Here is a 7047-nt window from a genome sequence, read left to right on the forward strand (position 1 = left end):
GAAGTGGAGACACCACAAAGAAACACAACAACACACTCCAGGGCAAAGGAAGTATTGATACCTTGAAGGTGTTTAGGAATGCCATAGTTTGACACAAAGTCGGGCATATGAACGTCAGGAAAGAACCCCTAGGGAATAGTTGTTCTTTGTAAAGTAACTGAGTTCTTGGATAAATCAATATTCAAGCAAGGGGAAGTCCCTGACTGCTTAAGCTGTTTTTCCAAGAAGTCGTTGTGACGTTTGGTACGGGTGGAAGTAGCCATGCCTGTATTTGGGTAGCATGGGCTATGCCAAAATAAGGGCTTGATTTCTATACCTATATAGGGACAATGTGAATTGTACCTATATAAGGGCATGAATCGAGAAAATTCACTCGGAGCTTAAAACGCCACACAACACCCTGTAACTCTCCCTTGGGTTTGGTAGCCCTCAGTTACTTTTTACGCTTTTTCCACTTAATGGTCACCTGTGGACTTCACGTCCACCAATTCTGCTCTGTCTCCTACAACTTCACGTCTGGTGCAGATGGACTCTGTTGGACTTGGCCCTTTTTGCAGGGTCATCTCCAAACTTTTTGCCTACCTCCTGTATTTTGTCTGACCTGTTTTTGTTGGTTTTATGACTCTGGGCACTTTACCACTGCTGATCAGTGCTAAAGTGCATATGCTCTCCCTATTGTAAATTGATGTATGGATTAGTAATTCAATGATTGGCTGGTTTGGTTTACCTGTCAGACCCTAGTACAGTGCACCAGGAGTGCCCAGGGCTTGTAAACCAAATGCTGCTGGTGGGCTTGCAGCACTGGTTGTGCCACCCACAGAAGCAGCCTGTAAAAGTGTGTCTAAGGTCTGCAATTGCAGAGCCTGTGTGCAGTCTGGTACTGTCATGCTGACTGGGCAAGTGAACCCACTTGCCAGTCCCTAAACCTTCCATTTTCTTCATATCAGACACCCCTATGGTAGGCCCAAGGGCAGGGTGCATTGTAAGTATAAGGTAGGACGTGCCCTGGTGTGTGTGGCATGTCCTAATAGTGAATTACAGCCATTTTCATTTTTCACTATTGCAAGGCTACCTGTTCTCATAGGCCAGAAGGGGCAATTAGATTATTACATCTTATAATCCTAACTGACTCAGGGAACATGGTTGAAATTCGAGTTTAGTATGCCTGAACTCAGAATGATAAAATACATATTTTAGTGAAGTTGATTTTAACATTCTGTGTTTGAAAATACCACTTTTAGAAAGTAGGCATTTTCTTGTCTAACTATCCAAAGCCTGCCTCTTCTAGGTTGTGTATTCCTTGTCTGGAGTTTGAGTGACAAGGCTGGCGGATTCCAGGAGACAGGATGAAACCACCCAGTGGTGAATAGAGAGATCTGCATCTAGATGGGAGGGAGGAGTTGCACCTGGGACATAAATAGGACTGTGCCTGCCTTCCACAATGCTGACTCCACCCCCTGGGGAGCGGCTGATGTCTCTGCCCTGCACTGTGAAAGAAGAGAAGGAATCATGTAAACAAAGTGCTCCAGGGCTCTGGTTTCCCTCCACAATGCTGGCTCCAGCTCCTGTGGGGCGTCTGATGTTTCTGCCCTGCACTGTGAAAGGAAAGAAGGAGTCATGTCAACTGAGTGCTCCAGAACTGGTTTGGACTGGGCAAAGGCCCCTCTGCCCTCAGAGGACAAAAGATTTTGGGGTATAAATATTGGGACCCTGATCCCAAGAAATTAGAACACTTTTGGGCAAACAAGAAGAAACCTCTGTTGAGGAAAGGAACCTGAAGAAACTGCGGAGAGACTATTCCCAAGCTGAAGTGCTGCTTGGGGGATTGGCCTGCAGTGGGTGCCTTAATGTCAAAGAGAGGAGAAAGAACTTTTTGTGCTTTACTTTCAACTTGTGAAGGATCTCCAAGGGCTTGGAACAGAGCTTGCCTCCTGTTGAAGTCTCAGAGACAACAGACTTCAACCCCAAGATCCCCAGAGTTCTTTGGAAGTGCCTGCTGCTGCTTTTGGCCTTCTGAGGGACTGTATGTCGCAAAGGAGCTGGAAGCACGACTCAACGAGGAAGAAGCGTGCCGCCCTCGTTGCTGCTACCGTCGCATCGTGAATGTCGGCGCTGTAGCTGTCGTATTGCACCGCATCGAGAGAAGCATCTCGCAATGAAGAGGAAGCATGTCGCGGTCGCTGCTGATGCCGTCGCAACTCCAAGGGAGTGTGTCGTCATTGTTATAATTTTTTTATCAAGACGCTGGACGCCTTTTGCCCCTGGTCCATCTCGGCCGCACACCATTGTAGTGTCATGCCATTTTACAGTATTTTTATGCCAGGAGGCTAAGTTAGCCACGGACACGCCTCAGCTTCGTGTTTAATAACTCAAAATTGAACTCACGAAGCCACATCAGCTTGATATACTAGTACCGTGCCGTTTTAACTATCTTTATACCAGGAGGCCCAGTTAATCACAGATACGCCTCAGCTTCGTGTTTAATTACTCTAAATTGAACTCACGAAGCCACATCAGCTTGATATACTAGTGCCGTGCCGTTTTAACTATCTTTATACCAGGAGGCCCAGTTAATCACAGATACGCCTCAGCTTCGTGCTTATATATTCATATTGCATTCTCGAGGCAATACCAGCCATCCGGATATATTAGCCTCGTGTTTTTATTGTGTCGTTTTCCGGTCACTGGGGGACATTTGAAAGCTTCATTATTGTCTGTGGAGCCATCGTGTTCTAAACTTTAGACATATTTTCATTACTGTATCGATGTACGTCGTGTCCTTGCTATCTTCACTCATTAGAATCCACTGATCCAGAAGTACGTGGCTACTCCTGAAGAAGGCGCTGGTCGCCGAAACGCACGTCAAATGTATTGTTATGCCACTTGCTATGTTTCTTTTATTATTTTGTGATATTGTTTTATATTTATTGATGTGGTTTGGTCTAAATATTTTTGGACACAAATCTTTTAACGTAATATGTATTCTTTATTGAATTATGTGAGTAAAAGGTAGAACTTGAGTTGCCAATGGTTTACCTCTCTCTTTTTTCATTGTACAGACAAGCAGATATTAATTGCCTAGGTTGTTATTTTACAAATGCTGTCGTATTGCACCGCATCAGGAGAAGAGTTTTGCAAAGAAGGAGAAGCGTGTCACCATCGCTGTTGCTGCCGTAGCATCGTGGATGTCGCGCTGTAGCTGTCGTATTGCACCGCATCGAGAAAAGCACCTTGCATTCCCGGAGAAGCTCGCTGCCATCGGAGCTGCTGCCGTCGCATCGTGAATGTCGGCACTGTAGTTGTCGCATTGTGCAGAAGCTTCTCCCAACGTCAGAGAAGAGTGCTGCAGCCAAGGCTGTTGCAGTCGCATCGCTGAACAAGGGTGTCGCCGATGCAGCTGACGCATCGAACCGAGATTCCTCGCATCCTCAGAGAAGCGTGCCACATCTGGAAGATCTTCACGTCTTTATTTCTTTGCACCAGAACTTTGCTGCATTTCCATTGATGCAACATTACTTGTTTTGGAAGCGCCACACATCATAAGGTACATTGACGCAAAGTGTTGCATCTTAAGAACTGAACTGAACTAAGCTAAAACTACCATTTTTAAGTATAGTATTGTGGATTTCTGTTGTTTAATGGTCTTGCGTTAATTCTATATAAAGAATACTTATTTTTGATATAAACCTTGTGTGGTGTCCATTTGTAGTGTTGTCACTGGTTACTGTATGTGGTCACAAATGCTTTACACACTGCCTCTGAGACAAGCCTGTCTGCTCGTGCCAAGCTACCAATGGGGTGAGCAGGGGTTATTTTCGGAGTGTACCCCCTTGCCCTGACTAGAGGCAAGGGTCCTTATTTGTCACAAGTACCTACCTGTGCCAACTAGAGACCCCCAAATCTAACAGACTCCATGACATCAAGAGTTTGAGGGTGTTTGCATTCTAGTATCTCAACGAGCATTGGTGCCTGCTGTCCAGCTCTCGGGTCCCCAAAGGACCTGGTCCTTCTTGTCCAACATAGCACATCAGATTAAGGGTTACCACACTGCTGCCCTTTCATGAATGATGTAAGGCAGTGGTTCTTAACGTTTTTACTTCTGTGACCCCACTAAATCATTATTGGATCAGTAGTACCCCACTGAATCATTATTGCAATTGGGGGACTCCCACTGAGTCATTACTGGAAGCCGGGGAACCTGACCTAAGCAATTTCAATGATTTGAGCCACAAAACAATACACACAAATTAATTCAGAAACAAGCATTCCTCAAACAAATACAAACCCAAAAATATTTTATTTGAATCATAAACAAATATGAACATGTCTAAATGTATTTAAAGGGAACATTGATGCTTTTGTAAATTCAGTTGAGGCCCCCCCATCGTCCAGGCTTGTCTGTTTGATGTTCTTGCTCTACTCTCAAAGATCAATTTGAGGATGCCAACATAATTATAAGCCTCCAATTTCAAGTTCCTTCAAACTTACAGCACATTGTAAGATTTTCAATTATACATGAGGGGGCAGATTTATGTTAACTGGCGCATCCCGAGGGATGCGCCAGTTAACATGCGCCACAGTGCGCCACAGCTACGCCACCCATGGTGCGCCGCATTTATGATGCGGCGCACCATGGGGCAAAAACGGCACAGATGCGTGACGCATCTGTGCCGGAAATGTGGTGCATTGCTAGAGTTGCGTCGCAAGCGCGACGCAGCTCCAGCAATGCTCTGGGGGGGCCTATTCTTTCAATGCTGCCTCAAGCCTTACGCCTGCTTCAAGCAGGCGCAGGGTTTTGACGCAGCATTGCCCTGAAAGTGACTGAGTGAAATCTCATAGATTTCACTCAGCCACTTTCAGGAGGTGTTCCTGCGCAGGAATGCCCCCCCTGCGCAGGAACGCCTCCTCATGGCGCAGTGCTGTACAACGTGACGCATCTCCTAGATGCGTCACGTTGTAAATAGGGCGCAGGGATGCGCCACGTTTCCGTGCCGTTGCGTCACGCAATGGCGGCGTAAACGTGGCGCAAGCCCTTCATAAATCTGCCCCTTAGTTTGTTTGCTTATATACACTTTATTAATCTGGTAATATTATTTAATTTTCTAAGCCTAGGCATCACAGAGCCCTAGGGGTCCCGGGACCACAGTTTAAGAACCACTGATGTGAGGTCTTTGTACCCATGATACAACAAAGCCTACCCTTCCCTTCAGCAATGAACTGACAACTTTACTCAGGAAGAATAGGTTGCGTTGACCCTATTGATTTGTGCGTGAAAATCCTTGATTGGTTTCCGCCCTGATTCTGCTCCAGTCATTCACTTATGACCGAGCCTCGCGAGAACCGTAGAGCAAGCTGTGACCGCTGTGAGCCTATCTCCTGTTGCCAGTATATAGGGCGCAACTTCTGGAACTGTACAACAGGATCATTGAGCATCGTCCATGGTGCCCAAACCCCACCCTCAACACCTACACATCAGTGTATTATATTCTGTGAAGTCATAACCTGCGTGGGAGGAGGCTGAGGCTGGTGCCATGAACATTAAGGACAACAGTCTCCACGCACATGCAGAACTCACCTCATCGCTTATTGTCACAAAACATACCTCTACTCTCAAGGCACCTGCCGTCTTTTTAATCTTCTTGAATATCATCTAATTCATGGACATCTATTTTTCATCTCTGATCTCTCTTATATATGTTGTCCTCCAGAAGTCTTGCACCAGAGGTAGTGGGCTAAGATAAGTGCAGGTGCTGGTGGTGACAGCTTTGTGGATGATGCAGCTGGATTTGAAGGTTCTGCCGGCCAGCAAGGGGAGCCAATGGAGTTCCATCAGGACTGGGGTGGTGGGATCATACTTCTTCAGGCCCTGGATGAGACCTGCTGCAGCGTGATGAACACCTGTTCAGGGCGCCAGCATGGTGACTGGGAGGCCATGGAGCTGGACATGCCCTTTATCCACATGCAGAGGTTTGAGGACTTGAACAGCAATTCTGAAGGCACTTTCTGGAAAAAATGGTTTCACTTTCAATAACAGGAATTTTCTCTTGATTGGGTTGATCTTCTGGCCGGCACCGGACACCCAGAGCGGAATGGTGCGCCGGCACTGGACACCCAGAGCTGGATGGTGCACTGGTACCGGACACCCAGAGCTGGATGGTGTGCCAGCACCGGACACCTAGAGCGAGATGGTGCACCGGACACCCAGAGCGGGATGGTGCACCGGCACCGGACACCCACAGCGGGATGGTGTGCCGGCACGGGACACCCAGAGCGGGATGGTTTGCAGACACTGTCTGAGGTGTTGGATGTCTTAGCAGAGGGGACGTTCACGGAGAGCTGTGCATCATCAGTATATCGGGGATCTTGATTTCTGTTACCAGTGAGTTGAACACCGAGCAGCTCCATGTCTAGGTTGAAGTTAACAAGAGAAAGTATGGCGACCTGGGGGGCTTGACGGATACTGGGAGCTCTCTCTGACCTGGACGTGCTCATGTGAACAAACTGATATTGGTTGAAAAGACAGCAGGAGAACCAGTAAAGGACATTGTCAGTGGATCCCATGCAAGACTCCCAGGTGCGAGTGAGCGTGAGATGGATGACTGTGAGGAAGGAAGCAGAGAGGTCCAGCAATATCAGAAGGCAGCGGTCAGCTCTATCTGTGGTCAAGAGGGCATACTTCATGATGGGTATTGTAGCCCTTGCTGTCCAAATATTTTAGTTTGACACTTTTCTTGGTTCTTTGTACCTTCCTTATTCTATCTTTCCCCTCCTTTTCTTTGTTACTTTCTTCTAGTTTTTCAGCCGACTGACACTTCCTCAAACTTTGTGTGCCTAACTCTAACAAAGGAAACTGTCTTCTACTTGTGCTGTGATCAAAGTAAACCAGCAGTTGACCTGAACTGCCCTTACCCCACTCATTGACTCAAGAAGGGCATTTTTAGGTCGAGCCTAAAAGCAGCGTGCATGCGCTGCTCGCTCTGCGAGGCATGCGTAGTAGGGTATGCACTGGAAGCCCCCCTCACTCTCTGCCCATATTTTCCATTGACT

Source organism: Lissotriton vulgaris, chromosome 7 (genome assembly GCF_964263255.1).
Source record: "Lissotriton vulgaris chromosome 7, aLisVul1.2, whole genome shotgun sequence".
Classification (NCBI taxonomy): Eukaryota; Metazoa; Chordata; class Amphibia; order Caudata; family Salamandridae; genus Lissotriton; species Lissotriton vulgaris.